This window comes from Triticum urartu, chromosome 4A, assembly GCF_056163025.1.
Source record: "Triticum urartu cultivar PI428250 chromosome 4A, HENAU_Tu73, whole genome shotgun sequence".
Classification (NCBI taxonomy): Eukaryota; Viridiplantae; Streptophyta; class Magnoliopsida; order Poales; family Poaceae; genus Triticum; species Triticum urartu.
The window spans coordinates 528,848,432-528,868,596 of record NC_141876.1 but is presented as its reverse complement, the minus strand read 5'-3'; the positions used below and the strand labels follow the sequence as shown (position 1 = coordinate 528,868,596).

Below are 20,165 nucleotides of genomic sequence, written 5' to 3'. Positions count from 1 at the left end.
AGCAACAAATTCTTGTATTTGTTCCACATCATAGTAATCATATATACCATTAGCATAAGAAGCCAAGGTTTTATCATCATTAAATTTGCATGAAAAGGGAAGGTGTGGAGCCTTCATCCTAGATCAACAAGTATAGTCATATCTAAAGCAAAGTTGCCGAGCATACCAATGCAACATATGAATTTGATCCCATAATAGTTTCCCTTTTTGTGTCAAGCGATAATCCCTAAAGTATTCACGTTGATCCAACGTGTCTCCCATTATATAATTGAATGGGGTTTTCTCAGGATTATCAAAGTAGTACATGATATCTTTCACATAATGAGCATCGAGGGTTTTAGGAGGTTCCTCATCTCCTTGAGTAGCAAGTAAACCTAATTTTTTTTTGGTATTTCGTGTTCCATATCCATAACTAAAGATAGAGAACAACTAAGAACAGAAAATAAAAATTACTTAGTGATAAAGAAAACAAGCACACACGAGAATATTCACCCCACGCTACTGCTCCCCGACAACGGCGCCAGAAAAAAGTCTTGATAACCCACAAGTATAGGGGATCGCAACAGTTTTCGATAAGTAAGAGTGTCGAACCCAACGATGAGCTAAAGGTAGAACAAATATTCCCTCAAGTTCTATCGACCACCGATACAACTCTACGCACACTTAGCGTTCGCTTTACCTAGAACAAATATGAAACTAGAAGTACTTTGTAGGTGTTTTTGGATAGGTTTGCAAGATAATAAAGAGCACGTAAATAAAAAGTAGGGCTGTTTAGATAAAGACACAACTAAATTAGTTTTAGTAGAGAGCTTTTTGTTACGAGAGAGTTATTTGTCCCTAGGTAACCGACAACTAGACCAGTAATCATTGTTGCAATTTTATATGAGGGAGAGGCATAAGCTAACATACTTTCTCTACTTGGATCATATGCACTTATGATTGGAACTCTAGCAAGCATCCACAACTACTAAAGATCATTAAGGTAAAACCCAACCATAGCATTAAAGTATCAAGTCATCTTTATCCTATACGCAAACAACCTACTTACTCGGGTATATGCTTCTGTCACTCACGCCACCCACCATAAGAAAATCATGAACATATTGCAAACCCTACAGCGGGGATCCCTCACGCTTGCGCGACACAGAGAGCACCATATGAAATCACCAATAATAAAACATGCAACTCAAACCAATCTTGATCATCAATTAACCCATAGGACAAAACGGATCTACTCAAACATCATAGGATAGCCATACATCATTGGGAAATAATATATAGCGTTGAGCACCATGTTTAAGTAGATATTACAGTAGGTAAAAGAGGGGTTACACCGCTGCATAGAGGGAGAAAGAGTTGGTGGTGATGGCGGTGAAGTTGTTGGTGAAGATTGCGGTGATGATGATGGCCCCGGTGGTGTTCCGGCGCCACCGGAAGAGAGGGGGAGAGGGCCCCCCTTCTTATTCTTCTTCCTTGACCTCCTCCCTAGATGGGAGAAGGTTTTCTCCTCTGGTCCTTGGCCTCCATGGCATGGGAGGGGTGAGAGCCCCTCTAAGATTGGATCTGTCTCTCGGTCTCTCTCTGTTTCTGCGTTCCTTCTGGCTGCCCTTTCACCGTTTCGTATATATATGGAGATCCGTAACTCCGATTGGACTGAAATCTTCGCCGTGATTTTTTTCCTAAAAATTAGCTTTCTTGCGGCCGAAGAAGGGCATTAACCGCCTTACGGGGAGCCCACGAGGGTCAGGGGCGCGCCCAGGGGGTGGGGCGCGCCCCCCTGCCTCGTGCCTCCCTCGGGCACCGTCTCGCGTGGATTTTTCTTCCCATATTATCCGAATATTCCAAAAATAATCTCTGTCTATTTTTATCCCGTTTGGACTCCGTTTGATATGGATTTTCTGTGAAACAAAAAACATGCAACAAACAGGAATTGGCACTGGGCACTGGATCAATATGTTAGTCCCAAAAATAGTATAAAAAGTTGCCAAAAGTATATGAAAGTTGTATAATATTGGCATGGAACAATAAAAAATTATAGATACGACGGAGACGTATCATAACGCATTAGGTAAGATGACATGACGTAGAGGGATAAACTCAAGCAATATGATATAAACCCCATCTTTTTATCCTCAATGGCAACAATACAATATGTGATGTTTCCCTTTCTGTCACTGGGATTGAGCACCGCAAGATTGAACCCAAAGCTAAGTACTTCCACCATTGCAAGAAAGATCAATCTAGTAGGCCAAACCAAACTGATAATTCGAAGAGACTTGCAAAGATAACCAATCATACATAAAAGATTTTAGAGAAGAATCAAATATTGTTCATAGATAGACTTGATTATAAACCCACAATTCATCGAATCTCGACAAACACACTGCAAAAAGAGTTACATCGAATAGATCTCCAAGAAGACCGAGGAGAACTTTGTATTGAGATTCAAAGAGAAAGAAGAAGCCATCTAGCTAATAACTATGGACCCGGAGGTCTGAAGTAAACTACTCACACATCATCGGAGGGGCCATGGAGTTGATGTAGAGGCCCTCCGTGATCGATGCCCCCTCCGGTGGAGCTCCGGAAAAGGCCCCAAGATGGGATCTCTTGGGTACAGAAGGTTGCGGCGGTGGAAATAGGGTTTCGTGGTGCTCCTGGATGTTTTCAGGGTATATGAGTATATATAGGAGGAAGAAGTAGGTCGGCTGAGCCACGAGGGGGGAGGGCGCGCCCAGGGGGGTAGGCGCGCCCCTGCCTCGTGGACTCCTCGTTTGTTTCTTGACGTCCACTCCAAGTCCTCTGGATCCCGTTTGTTCCAAAAATAACTCTCCCGAAGGTTTCATTCCGTTTGGATTCTGTTTGATATTCCTTTTCTGCGAAACACTGAAATAGGCGAAAAAAACAGCAATTTGCACTGGGCCTTGGGTTAATAGGTTAGTCCCCAAAATAATATAAAAGTGTAAAATAAAGCCCATTAAACATCCAAAACAGAGTATATAATAGCATGGAACAATCAAAAATTATAGATACTTTGGAGACATATCAGGCATCCCCAAGCTTAAGGTCTTTCCACTCCTTATTCTCCTCATATCGATATCTCACCCAAAGCTTGAAAACTTCAATCACACAAAACTTAACGGAACTTCATGAGATAGGTTAGTATGATAAAGAGTAAACCGTTCACTTTGGTACTGTCAAAGACAAGTTTCACAATTGTGCTCACACAATGCCTACTGTAACATATCATTTCTACAATTTATATTGAGAAATATGAGCCATAGAAACTAGAAAACAAGCAAATTATGCAATGAAAACATAATCTGTCAGAAACAGAACAGTCTGTAATGATCTGAACACCAAAAATTCTGAAAAAAATTGGTGGACGTGAGGAATTTGTCTATTAATCTTCTGAAAAAAGAATCAACTCAATCGCACTCTTGTGTAAAAAAGATGGCAGCTAATCTCGTGAGCGCAAAGTTTCTGTTTTTTACAGCAAGATCACATTAACTTTCACCCAAGTCTTCCCAAAGGTCTTACTTGGCACTTTATTGGAAATAATAATAATACATGATTAATACAATAGCTTAATCATGAGAACACACAAAAACAGCAAGGGTAAATATTGGGTTGTCTCCCAACAAGAGCTTTTCTTTAATGCCTTTTAGCTAGGCATGATGATTTCAATGATGCTCACATAAAAGATAAGAATTGAAACATAAAGAGAGCATCATGAAGAATATGACTAGCATATTTAAATCTAACCCACTTCCTATGCCTAGGGATTTTGTGAGCACATAATTATAGGAACAAGAATCAACTAGCATAGGAAGGAAAAACAAGTATAACTTCAAAACTTTAAGCATATAGAGAGGAAGCTTGATATTATTGCAACTCCTACAAAAATGTATTCCTCCTTCATAATAATTTTCAGTAGCATCATGCATGAGTTCAACAATATAACCATCACATAAAGCATTCTTTTCATGATCTATGAGCATAGAAATTTTACTACTCTCCACATAAGCAAAATTCTCCTCATTCGGAATAGTGGAAGCAAACTTCTTCTAAATCCACTTTAGATGATAGTATTACTCATACTCCAAAAGATATAAGTGAAGTTCATGGAGCATTCTACAATTAATATAGACTAACCAATATCCAAGCTCAAAATATATAAGTGAAGCACACGAAGCATTCTAGAAAACCATACTCAAAAGATTTAAGTGAAGCACAAAGAGCAATTCTATAAGATCATACTTAAAAGATATAAGTGAAGCACATGAAGCATTCTATAAACCAATGAAGGGATATGTCATACTAGCATGGTTCATAAAGGAAAAACAAAAAACACAAAGGACACAAATCATGTGAACAAAACAAAAACCGAGGTATACCAATAATTGTTGAAGAAGAAAGATGGGATGCCAACCGGGGCATCCCCAAGCTTAGATGCTTGAGTATCATTAGAATATTTACTTGGGGTGCCTTGGGAATCCCCAAGCTTGAGCTCTTGCCTCTCTTTATTCTTCTCACATCGGTAACTCCTCGTTCTTCGAACACTTCATCCACACAAAACTTTAACAAAAACTTTGTGAGATCCGTTAGTATAATAAAGCAAATCACTACCTTTAGGTACTGTTGCAAACTGATTCCAATTTCATATTAGAACTATATCTACTGTATTCCAACTTCACCATGGTTCATGCCCCCCGATACTACCCATAGATTCATCAAAATAAGCGAACTACTCATAGAAAACAGAATCTGTCAAAAACAGGACAGTCTGTAGTAATCTGGAAGTTTAGTAAACTTCTGTAACTCCAAACAATTCTAAAAATATATGAAATTTTTAAAAAAATTGCAGAAGTAATGTGCAAAAAGTTTCATACCCATTTAACTTTCCAGTAAAAAAATGTAAAATCATGCGCTACAGCCAAAGTTTCTGTTTTTGTACTGAACATAGTAAACAAGCAATCTAATCATCCTAAAACCGAAGCTTGGCACATTATTTTTATAATACAATGGATATATACAATGGGATAATTATTTTCAAAGAAGCTTCCATGAAATTTTTTACATTGTTTCCATGAGCATGAACACAAGTGCTCAAGGTCGACCCTCATTTCTTCAATGCATAATCTTCCAATCACTTCTCTTATTGAAAAACTTTTTAGGCATGAGAGACAAGTAATTTTTTTGTATTTTTATTATTTTAAATTAGTTTTTTGTATGTTTCACCCACAACTAAACAGAAACAAAAAGGAAAAACAAAATCTACTCAGTGAAGAAAGCAAACAAGCATACACAAGAATATCAACCCCACGTTATTGCTCCCCGGCAACGGCGCCAGAAAAGAGCTTGATAATCCCCAAGTGCAGGGAATCATCGTAGCAATTCCCAATGGTGGAAGTGATAAGTATGGAGTGTCGAACCCACAAGGAGCTAAAGGTAAGATCAATATTCTCTCAAGTCCTATCTGCCACTGATACGACTCTACGTACACCGAACGTTTGCTTCCAACTAGCAACGAGAAATAAAACTACATTGTGGGTATGAAGAGGATAACTTTGTATGATATCGGAGAGCTAAAATATGAAAGTAGGTGTTGTTATCATAAAGTTAGAATATATTACTAAATATTATAAATAGCGAGAGTGGAATAATGGTGGATCGATGTGCGGAATTGTCCTAGGCAATTGTTAACAAGACCGGTAATCACTATTGAAGTTTCATATGAGGGAGAGGCATAAGCTAACATACTTTATCTTCTTGGATCATATGCACTTATGATTGGAACTCTAGCAAGCATCCACAACTACTAAAGATCATTAAGGTAATACCCAACCATAGCATTAAAGTATCAAGTCCTCTTTATTCCCATACGCCATGTCCCGCTTATCCGTGTTTGTGTTTCAGTCACTCACGCAACGCAGACAATAAGCAAACCATGGACATATTGCAACACCCTACAGTGGGAATCCCTCACGCTTGCGCGAGACGGAGGGCACCATAGGACAACACCAAAGTAAAACATACAACTCATACCAATCTAGATCATCAATCAACCCAAAGACAAAGGATATCTACTCAAAACATCATAGGATGGCAACACATCATTGGATCATAATATGTGGCATAAAGCACGAAGACGCACTACTCCGATTTGGGTTCAAGCTTATCAGTTTGAAACTTTTTCACATAAGCATCACAACCCCAAACTTTAATAAACGACAACTTTAATTTCTTGCCAAACCATAGTTCATACGGTGTCATCTCAACGGATTTAGATGGTGCCCTATTTAACTTGAATGCAGCTGTCGCTAATGCATAACCCCAAAACGATAGTGGCAAATCGGTAAGAGACATCATAGATCGCACCATATCCAATAAAGTACGATTACAACGTTCATACACACCATTATGCTGTGGTGTTCTAGGTGGCGTGAGTTGCGAAACTATTCCACATTGTTTCAATGAAGACCATACTCGTAACTCAAATATTCGCCTTCGTGATCAGATCGTAGAAACTTTATTTTCTTGTTACGATGATTTTCCACTTCACTATGAAATTCTTAGAACTTTTCAAATGTTCCAGACTTATGTTTCATTAAGTAGATATACTCATATCTGCTCAAATCATCTGTGAAGGTCAGAAAATAACGATACCTGCCGCGAGCCTCAACACTTATCGGATCACATACATCAGTATGTATTATTTCCAATAAGTCAGTTGCTCGCTCCATTGTTCCAGAGAACGAAGTCTTAGTCATCTTGCCCATGAGACATGGTTCGCAAGCATCAAGTGATTCCAAAAGTCCATCAGCATGGAGTTTCTTTATGCGCTTTACACCAATATGACCTAAACGGCAGTGCCACAAATAGGTGTTGGGAAATGTAGTAATTTCAAAAAAAATTCCTACGCACACGCACAAGATCATGGTGATGCATAGCAACGAGAGGGGAGAGTATCTTCCACGTACCCTCGTAGACCATAAGCGGAAGCATTATGAGAACACGGCTGATGTAGTCATACGTCTTCACGATCCGACCGATCCAAGTACCGAACGTACGGCACCTACGAGTTCAGCACACGTTTAGCTCGATGACGTCCCACGAACTCCGATCCAGCAGAGCTTTGCAGGAGAGCTCCATCAGCACGACGACGTGATGATGGTGATGATGTTGCTACCGACGCAGGGCTTCTCCTAAGCACTGCTACGATATGATCGAGGTGGATTATGGTGGAGGGGGGCACCGCACATGGCTTGGAACAATCAACTTGTGTGTCTTTGGGTGCCCCCCCCCCCCCGCCTCCATATATAAAGGAGTAAGGGGGGAGGCCGGCCGGCCTTGGTGCGCCCCAAGGAGAGGAGGAATCCTCCTCCTAGTAGGAGTAGGATTCGTCCTTTCCTAGTCCTACTAGGAAGGGGGAAGGGGAAAGGAAAGAGAGGGAGAGGGAGAGGGAGAGGGAAAGGGAAAGAGGGGCTGCGCCCCCCTCCCCTAGTCCAATTCGTACTCCTCATGGGAGGGGCGTGCCACCTCCTGGGCTGCTTCCCTCTCTCTCCGCTCAGGCCCACTAAGGCCCAATACTTCCCCGGGGGTTTCCGGTAACCCCGATCCGGCACTCCTGTTTTCTTCGAAACCATCCGGAACACTTTCGGTGTTCGAATATAGCCGTCCAATATATCAATCTTTACGTCTCGACCATTTCGAGACTCATCATCATGTCCGTGATCACATCCAGGACTCCAAACTACCTTCGGTACATCAAAACACATAAACTCATAATACCGATCGTCACCGAACTTTAAGCGTGCGGACCCTACGGGTTCGAGAACTATGTAGACATGACCAAGACTCATCTCCGGTCAATAACCGATAGCGGAACCTGGGTGCTCATATTGGTTCCTACATATTCTACGAAGATCTTTATCGGTCAAACCGCATAACAACATATGTTGTTCCCTTTGTCATCGGTATGTTACTTACCCGAGATTCAATCGTCAGTATCCTTATACCTAGTTCAATCTCGTTACCGGCAAGTCTCTTTACTCGTTTTGTAATGCATCATCCCGCAACTAAATCATTAGTCACAATGCTTGCAAGGCTTATAGTGATGTGCATTACCGAGAGGGCCCAGAGATACCTCTCCGACAATCAGAGTGACAAATCCTAATCTCGATCTATACCAACTCAACAAGTACCATCGGAGACACCTGTAGAGCACCTTTATAATCACCCAGTTACATTGTGACATTTGGTAGCACACAAAGTGTTCCTCCGGTACTCGGGAGTTCCATAATCTCATAGTCATAGGAACATTTATAAGTCATGAAGAAAGCAATAGCAACAAACTAAATGATCATCGTGCTAAGCTAACAGATGGGTCAAGTCAATCACAACATTCTCTAATGATGTGATCCCGTTAATCAAATGAAAACTCATGTCTATGGTTAGGAAACATAACCATCATTGATTCAACGAGCTAGTCAAGTAGAGGCAAACTAGTGACACTCTATTTGTCTATGTATTCACACATGTACTAAGTTTCCAGTTAATACAATAAACACTTATCATGATATAAGGAAATATAAATAACAACTTTATTATTACCTCTAGGGCATATTTCCTTCAGTTTCCCACTTGCACTAGAGTCAATTATCTAGATTACATGTATCTTGCAAATCTCTATGTCTCCCTCTTTGACTTGATCGCGGATGGAATTGAAGCATCTCTTGATGTGCTTGGTTCTTTTGTGAAATCTGGATTCCTTTGCCAAGGTAATTGCACCAGTATTGTCACAAAAGATTTTCATTGGACCCGATGCACTAGGTATGACACCTAGATCGGATATGAACTCCCTCATCCAGACTCCTTCATTTGCTGCTTCCGAAGCAGCTATGTACTCCGCTTCACACCTAGATCCCGCCATGACGCTTTGTTTAGAACTACACCAACTGACAGCTCCACTGTTCAATAAAAACACATATCCGGTTTGTGACTTAGAGTCATCCGGATCAGTGTCAAAGCTTGCATCGACATAACCATTTACGATGAGCTCTTTGTCACCTCCATAAACGAGAAACATACCCTTAGTCCTTTTCAGGTATTTCAGGATGTTCTTGACCGCTCTCTAGTGATCCACTCCTGGATTACTTTGGTACCTCCCTGCTAAACTAATAGCAAGGCACACATTAGGTCTGGTACACAGCATTGTATACATGATAGAGCCTATGGTTGAAGCATAGGGAACATCTTTCATTTTCTCTCTATCTTCTGTAGTGGTCGAGCATTGACTCTAACTCAACTTCACACCTTGTAACACAGGCAATCACCCTTTCTTTGCTTGATCCATTTTGAACTTCTTAAAAACTTTATCAAGGTATGTGCTTTGTGAAAGTCCAATTAAGCGTCTTGATCTATCTCTGTAGATCTTGATGCCCAATATATAAGCAGCTTCACCGAGGTCTTTCATTGAAAAACTCTATATCATTTCCAATCAGCAATATGTCATCCACATATAATATTAGAAATGCTATAGAGCTCCCACTCACTTTCTTGTATAAAACCATATGCTTTGATCACATTATCGAAATGTTTATTCCAACTCTGAGATGCTTGCACCAGTCCATAGATGGATTGCTAGAGCTTGCACACTTTGTTAGCATCCTTTTGATCGATAAAACCTTCAGGTTGCATCATATACAACTCTTCTTCCAGAAATCCATTCAGGAATGCAGTCTTTACATCCATTTGCCAAATTTCATAATCATAAAATGTGTAATTGCTAACATGATTCGGACGGACTTAAGCATCGCTACGGGTGAGAAGGTCTCATTGTAGTCAACTCCTTGAACTTGTCAAAAACCTTTCGCAACAAGTCGAGCTTTGTAGACAGTAACATTACCGTTAGCGTAAGTCTTCTTCTTGAAGATCCATTTATTCTCGATGGCTTGCAGATAATCAGGCAAGTCAACCAAAGTCCACACTTTGTTCTCATACATGGATCCCATCTCAGATTCCATGGCCTCAAGACATTTTGCGGAATCTAGGCTCATCATTGCTTCCTCATAGTTCGTAGGTTCGTCATGGTCAAGTAACATGACTTCTAGAACAGGATTACCATACCACTCTGGTGCGGATCTTACTCTGGTTGACCTACGAGGTTTGGTAGTAACTTGATTTGAAGCTACATGATCTTAATCATTAGCTTCCTCACTAATTGGTGTAGGAGTCATAGGAACAGATTTCTGTGATGAACTACTTTCTAATAAGGGAGTAGGTACAGTTACCTCATCAAGTTCTACTTTCCTCCCACTCACTTCTTTCGAGAGAAACTCCTTCTCTAGAAAGGATCCATTCTTAGCAATGGATGTTTTGCCTTCGGATCTGTGATAGAAGGTGTACCCAACAGTCTCCTTTGGATATCCTATGAAGACACATTTCTCTGATTTGGGTTCGAGCTTATCAGGTTGAAGCTTTTTCACATAAGCATTGCAGCCCCAAACTTTAAGAAACGACAACTTTGGTTTCTTGCCAAACCACAGTTCATAAGGCGTCATCTCAACGGATTTAGATATGCCCTATTAAATGTGAATGCAGCCGTCTCTAAAGCATAACCCCAAAACGATAGCGGTAAATCAGTAAGAGACATCATAGATTGCACCATATCTAGTAAAGTATGATTACGACGTTCGGACACACCATTACGCTGTGGTGTTCCGGGTAGCGTGAGTTGCGAAACTATTCTGCATTGTTTCAAATGAAGACCAAACTCGTAACTCAAATATTCTCCTCCATGATCAGATCGTAGAAACTTTATTTTCTTGTTATGATGATTTTCCACTTCACTCTGAAATTCTTTGAACTTTTAAAATGGTTTAGACTTATGTTTCATCAAGTAGATATACCCATATCTGCTCAAATCATCTGTGAAGGTGAGAAAATAACGATACCCGCCGCGAGCCTCAACATTCATCGGATCACATACATCAGTATGTATGATTTCCAACAAATCTGTTGCTCGCTCCATAGTTCCGGAGAACGGCGTTTTAGTCATCTTGCCCATGAGGCATGGTTCGCAACTACCAAGTGATTCATAATCAAGTGATTCCAAAAGTCCATCAGAATGGAGTTTCTTCATGCGCTTTACACCAATATGACCTAAACGGCAGTGCCACAAATAAGTTGCACTATCATTAGCAACTCTGCATCTTCTAGCTTTAATATTATGAATATGTGTATCACTACTACCGAGATTCATCAAAAATAGACCACTCTTCAAGGGTGCATGACCATAAAAGATAGGGATATTTAAATTAGTGCCCCTGGTTCCTTAGTTGTGCTCACTTTTCCCCACGCTCCAAACGTTTGCTCACTTTTCCCCTCTTCCTTAGCTGAAACTCTCACAAATGCTCATAGCGGGCGTTTGCCATATTGACCGTCCATCGACCATTAATTGCTGACGAGTGGGGCCGAGTCTTCGTGTGACTGTTGCTTGCTGATGTGTGGGACCGCAAGGAGACACGTATTGGGCAGCTTGTCTGAATGTGAAACAGATCTAGACAGGCCGCACTGCATCGCGCCGCCCCGCCCCCTCCGCCGGCGTCGTGTCGCATCCACCGCAGTTGTTTCCTCCACCCTATGCCCTATTCCGTTCGTCGGCAACGCCGCATCTGCGCTAGATATAGCCCACCTCCCCATCTGGGATTACATAGCGATGTTGAGTGAGGACGCCCGGAATGCAGTCGACCGTGGAGAGGATTGGGTCGATTCCGCGGCAGATAATTCATGGATTAAACCTAGGTAAGCATTGTTTCCTCTCAAATTGACATTCTAAGTCATATTGTAGGCCGTATTTGACTTCTGTTTGCTTGAATCGTTCGAATTTGTGCTCGATTTTACCCGGCTAACTGAAGTCTTTGTTTCCTTCCCCCAACAAAATAGGATTGATCCCGCGCTGGCTTTTCGGCTGGCGATTAGAATGGAAACTAGTGTGCTGCGTGGTACTAAACCGCATTTGATTTCATCATTTTTCTATCCCAAAGTGGTAGAAACCAGCATATCTTTCAAAGATTTGCGAGCTGAGCTCCGAAACACCTATCCCTGGAGTGATGCCGATGTTGTTGAACTGAATTACTTCAGCAGTGACGAGCAAAGATTTCTCCCACTAACTTGCGACGATCATATGCCGTTGCTTTTTGCTGGGATTGCTGGCTGCTGATTCGGTAAACTCCAAATCGATGTGATTCAGCCACACGCAGAACGGGCGAAGGGGAAGGGAGTTCAGACATCATCTGTCTGTGCTAATAGCCAGCACCCCGGCACTCCTTGTAGGTCGACACCAAGTAAAGCAAGTGATTCATGGAGCCACAACATGCCTGCTGCCAATTCTGGTTCCGATTCAGCTGCTGCTTCTCGTGTACCTTCTGTAGTTGGTGTAGAAGAAGATGCAGAACCTGACGAGGCAGTGCCTACAAATGATGATGAAGACGAGATGATGTTTCCTGAACTGGTCGATGTAGCCAATCAGCAAGCAGTGGATGACGAATATATGGAGGAGCCCATTAGTCAAGCTAGGTTTGATGACACTGACGATGAAGAGAAGGTGGAGAACATGGACAACTTAATCGAGGATGAATACGACGGTGATGACATGCCAACAATTGAGTGGAACCGGGAAAAACCCGAGCTTAGTGTAGGTACCATTTCCCAATCAATGGTGGACTGTCGGAATGCAGTGACAACATGGTGCATTATATCTGAAAACACCTATAAGATTAAAAGGAGTGAGCCAGCAAGGTTCACAGTTTTTTGTCCATATCCTAGGTGTAGGTGGAAGCTGCATGCATCTCGTATGAGAAAGAGCAAATATGTTCAGGTAATCCAAGTTCAGTTAGTAATTTAGTTTCAGATCGTTGAGTAAGGTTTCTTACTTGTTTTTTTACCCTTTTATTTTGTTTTAGATAAAGAAAAACCCACACAAGCACACCTGTCCACCTGGAGGGGGAGGGGGAAGGCCAAAACCAAGCTAGCAAAAACTAGGTGGGTGGCAGATGCTATATTGGATTAGCTGAGAGAAGAACTTGGACTTGGTCCAACAGCACTCCATGGGAAGCTTTTTGAGAAGTACAAGATAGAAATTCCTTACATGAGAATTTTCAATGCTAGGGAAAAGGCTCTTGACAGAATTAATGGTCAATGGAATGATAGTTTTCAGCTGCTTTACACTTTCAAAGCTGAAGTGGAGATGGCAAGTCCAGGGAGTGTTGTAGAGATTGACAAGCATACAGTTCCATTCAAAATAAAAGGGAAGTCATTTCAGAAGGAGTGCTTCAGAAGGGCTTTTGTTTGTTTCAAGGCTTGCTGGCAGGGGTTTCTAGATGGTTGCAGGCCCTATTTGGCTGTAGATGCTACACATTTGACTGGAAGATGGAGAGGACAGCTAGTATCAGCTTCTGCAGTTGATGGACACAACTGGCTATTCCCAGTTGCATTTGGTCTGGTGGAGGCAGAGTCTGAGGAAAGTTGGGTCTGGTTTCTGCAGCAGTTGCGCAACATTATAGGCACACCCCCAGGTTTAGCTATACACACAGATGCTTGCAAGGGTTTAGAGAGTGCAGTGGAAATTGTATTCCCTGGAGTGGAGCATAGGGAATGTATGCGACACCTAGCGCATAATTTCAAAAAGAAGTTCGAAGGTAAAGTTTATGATGAGAACTTATGGCCAGCATCATACACATGCAGCAAAAGGAAGCATGAACACCATTTGAGAGTGTTGTATGCTCAAAATCCTCTTGTGAAGGAGTACATGGATACACATCATGGCAAGGTGTGGTCAAGAAGCAAATTCAACGAAATCTGCAAAGTAGATTATGTGACCAGTAACCTTGCAGAATGCTTCAATTCAAAGTTCAAGTCAGTGAAATGGCTCTTGTTGTGGCAAGCATTTGACAAGATGAGGCAAATGATCATGATAAAGATGGCTCTTCGCAAAAGAATTGCAGAAACACAATATGTTGGTCATCAAATGCTCCCATCACTGATTAAGGCATTGCACTTGAAGGCAAGAGGACTGAAGATGAAATGTATTTGATCTGGTACATATGAGGGAGAGGTTACCTATACTGACACTAAAAATAGGGTTGGAGGTATCCTGTGAACCTAAGTACTAGAGAATGTACTTGTAGGCAATGGCAGATCCGTGGGAAGCCATGCATACATGCCCTACATCTGATGACCGTTATCGGGGGTGCAGATGGTGAAGTTGATCAATATTGCTCTGAGTATTTCTCTGTTGCCAAATTTATGGCTGCTTATGCTGACAATGTGCCTGCACTATTGGGGAAAGATCAATGGAACATAGTAGATCCAGGGTTCAAACTCCACCCTCCTGTCATTACTAGACCACCAGGAAGACCAAGGAACCAGAGGATTAGAGCAGGTGAGGAGGGTCATCTACCAAAGAAGCGTGCTTGCAAAAAATGTGGAGTTCCGGGGCATATTGCTAGGCTTTGTACCAATGCAGTGGATGCATCATTTGGAGAGGAGGAAAGATGGACAGCAGCCAATGCTGAGGAGAATGCAGCAGCAATGGAGATTGAAGATGCAGTGGAGAATGCAGCAGCAAATGAAGCAGTGGGGAATGCAGCAGCAAATGAAGCATCTTGGTATGTGTTTGCATTTGTAGAATACAGCTACCCTTTTGTTTGCATTTGTTCTCTTTTTTGCCTATGGCTTATAATTTTATTTACCAGCTCTAGGGAGAAAAGGCCAAGAGATGAAGAAGTAGAAGATTTTGAAACCATGGCCTTTGATGGTTTTGAAGCTATATGAGAGGAAGAGGAGGGGGGAATTTTTCCAATTGTGCCTTTAAATATTACTGAATCCATAGATGACCGTCAAATGGTCATCAAGTGCTCGGCGAGTGGAACTACTCCATCAGCACCTCCACGGGGAAAGCCCCAAGTAAAGCCCAAGATCAAAAGGAACAAGAGTCTGAAAGAAAAGAGCATCTCAACTAGGGAAACCAGGAGCAAGACGGTGAAGCCAGCTGCAAACACAAGGAGCAAGTCGAAAATTTGAATTAAGTTGTTGGGAAATGTTTGTGTTGTCAATTTGAGGGCGAGTCGATCGCTTAAAACTTGGTAGATTTGTATTAAGATGTTGGCATCTTAAAACTTGGTAGATTTGAGCTACTGTGAAAAGTTATCAGTTGTAATAATGTTGCTTCTACTTTGGTTTCTTATTTGAGTCAGAATTCAAATTTCCATCAAAATTTGAATTTAGATCAATATTTGAATTTGGGCCAAAATTTGGATTTGAGCCAAAGTTGAAGTTGAACATTGGAGGTTCATTGCTCTGTGCGGTGTATTTGATCGAGCATTTGAAGTCCAATGTTCGTAGGTGAACAGTCCGAATGAGAAATGTGCTAGAAACGAGCTCGAAAGCTAGGGTAAACAGCCCTATTTGAAATCAAGTTTTTTTTGACCTTGCCTAAATGAGGCATATATATTTTTATTAACACTTGTTCCATATATATAGGGTAAAAACGAAGTCTCACTATTTATTGATTAATATTCATATTACTATATTTTTTTGAAAAAAATATGCTTTTAATTCAAAACCGTCAAATAACACGTTTTAGATATGAAAATGAAAAAGTAAGTTCAGATCCTTCTTATTCACTCCAAAATGAAGCTATGGAAATTTTCTGATTTTTTTGAATTATTTTGATTTTTTTCAAACCCTAAACCCTCTCTCCCTATTCTACGAACTCCGAACATGTTCATAGGTGATAGCTCATTTGTGTGAAGCCTTTTTTCATGAAAATGACCTACACCAAGTTTATATTTTTTTTTCATAACCTTGTCACATATGACGGCTATGTGCGCAAGAATTACAACATTTTGATTTTTTTTAATTTTTTAAAAACATTTGAACTTGATTTCGATAGATCACTTCAAAACATGATTTTTCAAAAAAAAACACCCCTATACCTAGTTCATATTTTTTTATGGTAACTAGGTCTCATAAACGGACGAACTACGTTTGTTTTATGTTTTTGCGATTTTTTCTAATTTAGTTATGGACATTTGAAATCTGGTCAAACCCTAATAACCCCGTTGACTCGCTCATAACCCCGCAGAAATGCTCCAAACCCTAGCGTCGAACGTCCACCGTCGGATCCTACCAAGCGCCAAACACCACCCGTCAGATGTGGGGCAGGCATGCGCGATCCGCGTGATGCATCCTGAATGGCTACTGCACTGTCCTTCTCGGGTTTTTACGATCTACCCCACTTTACATATGAAATTGTATTTTTCGCACATGACCACCACATGTCAGTGTTAAGAGTTGATTCAAATATTCAAACTGCAAAATACAATGTGGAAAATCATCAATATAGCTTCCCCTTCTCCTCTTCTCCATCTGACAGACAAAGGCATCGAGCAGATCGAGCAATTCCTCTGTTTCTTTCCCCCATCTTCTCGTTCTTCTTCCTCTCGAGCAATTCCTCTGTTTCTTCCTCTCGGGCGATATGTCGACCTCCTCGTCAGCCCCCCATTCCACGTGGCCGGTGTATGGTCCATTGCCGATGACTCGATGCACTGACTGCCCACGGACTGCGCCACTGAAGCGGTTGACTTCGAAGGAGCAGAAGAATGGGAACTTTGGGCGCGAGTTTGTCAAATGCGAGAGCAAGCCGGAGGGGTAGGTTAGATCTGAGTTTTCGTCGCATCCTTTATCTCTAATTTCTCAAAAAATCTGTCAGATTTGGATTTAGGTTACATGATTTCGTTTTCAGATCGTGAAGAAATGCCACCATTTCGAGTGGATGGATGATTACATCCAGAGGCTTCAAGGGTTGGGCTTGCTAGATTCGAGGGGGAATGCAATCCGTGAGTTCAATCTGCCCCATGACAGTGTCGCTCCGGCAGCAGCAGCGTGTCTGGAATACCCGACGCTGGTAGATGTCGAACTGAAGACGGAATTGAAGAAGATGAACAAGAACTTCAAGCAGTTGATTGAGTTGAAGAAGCAATCCAATCTGATAGCTTTAGGAATACTTGCTCTAGGAATTTTTTACTTGATGGCCATCTCTCGTTAGAGATATTTGTCTACTATTGTTGCCACTGTTTAGCAATCCAAGTCTGTTTATCTCAAATGCAACTCTGTTTAGTGCAACTGTCGATCTCTGAATGTATGCAGTTTACTGTTAAGTTTCGACACTTTCAGTTTTGGCAGAAGACAACTACCAGTTCAGTGATAGGATTATTTTGTTAGCTAATAACCTCGAGTGTTGGATCATACCCTAGCTCGTTAGATGACAGTAAGCAGTACTTGAGCAGCACAAGGGATATACATCAAGTTCATCTCTTCTCTCTCGCACTTGCCAAACTTTTGTCCTCGAGTTCGTCAGTTCTTCTAGAAAAAAACCTAGTTTGCGGGCCCAAAGAGAATCAAGCTGCAATAGACACACAAAGGATAAATGAGGCCCAGAAAAAAGCGATGTTTAGGAACGATTGCTTTGTTCTTTTTTGTTTCTGATTGCTTTTTTCATTAATTTGATTGCCCAATCTCTTCTATCTTATTGAGGAATTTTTTTGGCTTTCCTTTATGGGTCCCTTCATTTTTTAGAATCAAAGTATTTGCAAACCGCAGTATTATTATGCCTAGCGAACCAATACTTCATGATTGGAAAAAGAGGTCCAACCCTCTTTTTTATATACTTCAAACATAGTGTAGTTAAAACTACACTTTTGACTAAAGCCAAACATCTCAAAGAATTTGATACTTCAATATTTCTGAAAACCAAAGTATTCTTGGAATACCTAAAAAATACAGAGCTCTCAAACCAAAGCCGTGTACAAATGTACAATATGTTCTTATTTTTAGAAGGCATCTATAAACACATCATTTTTAGTTAGTTTGGTTAATTTTTCCCACGCCAATTAGCCGTGTCTAAACTTGGGACAAACAAAATACAAACATAACAAAGCATTAATATAACACACATAACTTAACTTAGATAGGGTTGCTAGGGCAACATAAGTTCTTACATATAACACGACACCGATAGATAATAATAATTAACCTTACATAGATAGGGTAGCTAGCTCGGGCAACACACACACCAAACTCACACTACATAGTAGATAGGGTAGCTAGGGCAACACCGCCATGTCTTCACCATCGTCTTCACCTTAACCGCCGGCTTCACCGTCTTCTTCGCTGCCGGCTTCAGTACTGCTCCTCCTCAAGGCCGTTGTCACCGAGGTAGTACGGGAGGCTGTGCATGCGGTTGCGAGCGGGGAAGACGCTCTTGAAGTCGGTGAAGATGTTATAGGCGGTGAATGCGATGAACTCGCACCCACACCAATACACCTTGCCGAGCAGGTAGTAGGCATCGAACCTGTTGGTGAAGTGGACGACGAGCCCTACCATTGGAGCGTTGGCGTGGGGACGCTGCTCCACGAGGTTGAACATGGGCGGCGAGCCCGCCGGGAGGTGGTGGAAGCCCGCATGGAGGAACCCCCGTGCAAGCTCAGTGCTACCCCTCCAGCGTGAGAACGCCCACACGCGGAGCGATGCCTCAACGACGACGTTGGCGGGGTACCGCCGTTCCGGCACGGTGGGCGGCTCTTGGAACGTCGGCCCGTTGTACTGCATCTTGCTCGCTTCGCTGAGTAGAACGGCTTTGGCTTTTGGGGGAAGAAGAGAAGTGGGAGGCGCAGATGGATCTGTAGAAGAAGAGGCAATGAAGGGCGGTTTAAATAGCCGGGGGAGACGAAGTGGGTACACGCGCAAACGACGTAGATCGTGACTCAGTGCATGCGTGAACCGATGCGATCATCAATGTGTGAACGTGCATCGATGCGAGCGTGCTTTGCGTGCTCTGCGTTGGCGGCTGCCTGCCTCCCCCTTCTGCGTGCTCTGCGTTGGCGGCTGCCTGCCTCCCATTCACGAGCATGCGTGCAGCCTGCCCCTTCTACCACCGACATATGGATGCGAGCGGCAGCTGTGCGGCGTGAACCGATGCCTTGACATATGGATGCAAGCGTGCGTGCAGCCTGCCCCTTCTGCCACCGGCACGTATGCCTGCGACGCGTGAAATGACGCTGCGGAGCGACTGAATCCACCGGCAACCGTGCGGCACGGATCTATGCGTGCGTGTCGGCGTGCATGCATGCGATTAGGTCTAGGTCACTAGATGCGTGCGTGGCGGTGTTCTCATGCATAGCAGGCTGCATCCATCGATAGCAGGCTTTTTCAATTTATTACCAACAAACTAACGGGCCCGTCCTATGAACACAAACAAGCCCAACCAGCGAAGCCACAACCACAGTCAACAGAGTCCAACGTGACCCCACAAGTCAGTTAACGGCCAAGACGGCAAATGTCTGTTATGAACATTTGTGAGAGTTTTAGCTAAGGGAGTGGGGAAAAGTGAGCAAAAGTTTGAAGCGTGGGGAAAACTGAGCACAACTAAGGAATTGGGGGCACAGATGGAATAAGCCATAAAAGATATTACTCATATAAATAAAACAACCATTATTCTCAGATTTAAATGAATAACCGTCTCGCATCAAACAATATCCAGATATAATGTTCATGCTCAACGCTGGCACCAAATAACAATTATTTAGGTCTAAAACTAATCCCGAAGGTACATGTAGAGGTAGTGTGCCGACCGCGATCACATCGACTTTGGAACCATTTCCCACGCTCATCGTCACCTCGTCCTTAGCTAATCTTCGCTTAATCTGCAGCCCCTGTTTCAAGTTGCAAATATTAGCAACAGAACCAGTATCAAATACCCAGGTGCTACTGCGAGCATTAGTAAAGTACACATCAATAACATATATATCACATATACCTTTGTTCACCTTGCCATCCTTCTTATCCGCCAAATACTTGGGGAGTTCCGCTTCCAGTGACCAGTCCCTTTGCAGTAGAAGCACGCAGTCTCAGGCTTAGGTCCAGACTTGGGCTTCTTCACTTGAGCATCAACTTGCTTGCCGTTCTTCTTGCAGTTCCCCTTCTTCCCTTTACCTTTTTTCTTGAAACTGGTGGTCTTGTTGACCATCAACACTTGATGCTCCTTCTTGATTTCTACCTCCACAGCTTTTAGCATTGCGAAGAGCTCAGGAATCGTATTATCC

General features: G+C 42.2%; 1 pseudogene; it reads left to right on the top strand.

The window, feature by feature from the left end:
• The first annotated feature begins 13,150 nt into the window (after positions 1 to 13,150).
• On the top strand, positions 13,151 to 15,084 carry LOC147976424 (uncharacterized; annotated as a pseudogene).
• The last annotated feature ends 5,081 nt before the right edge of the window (positions 15,085 to 20,165 follow it).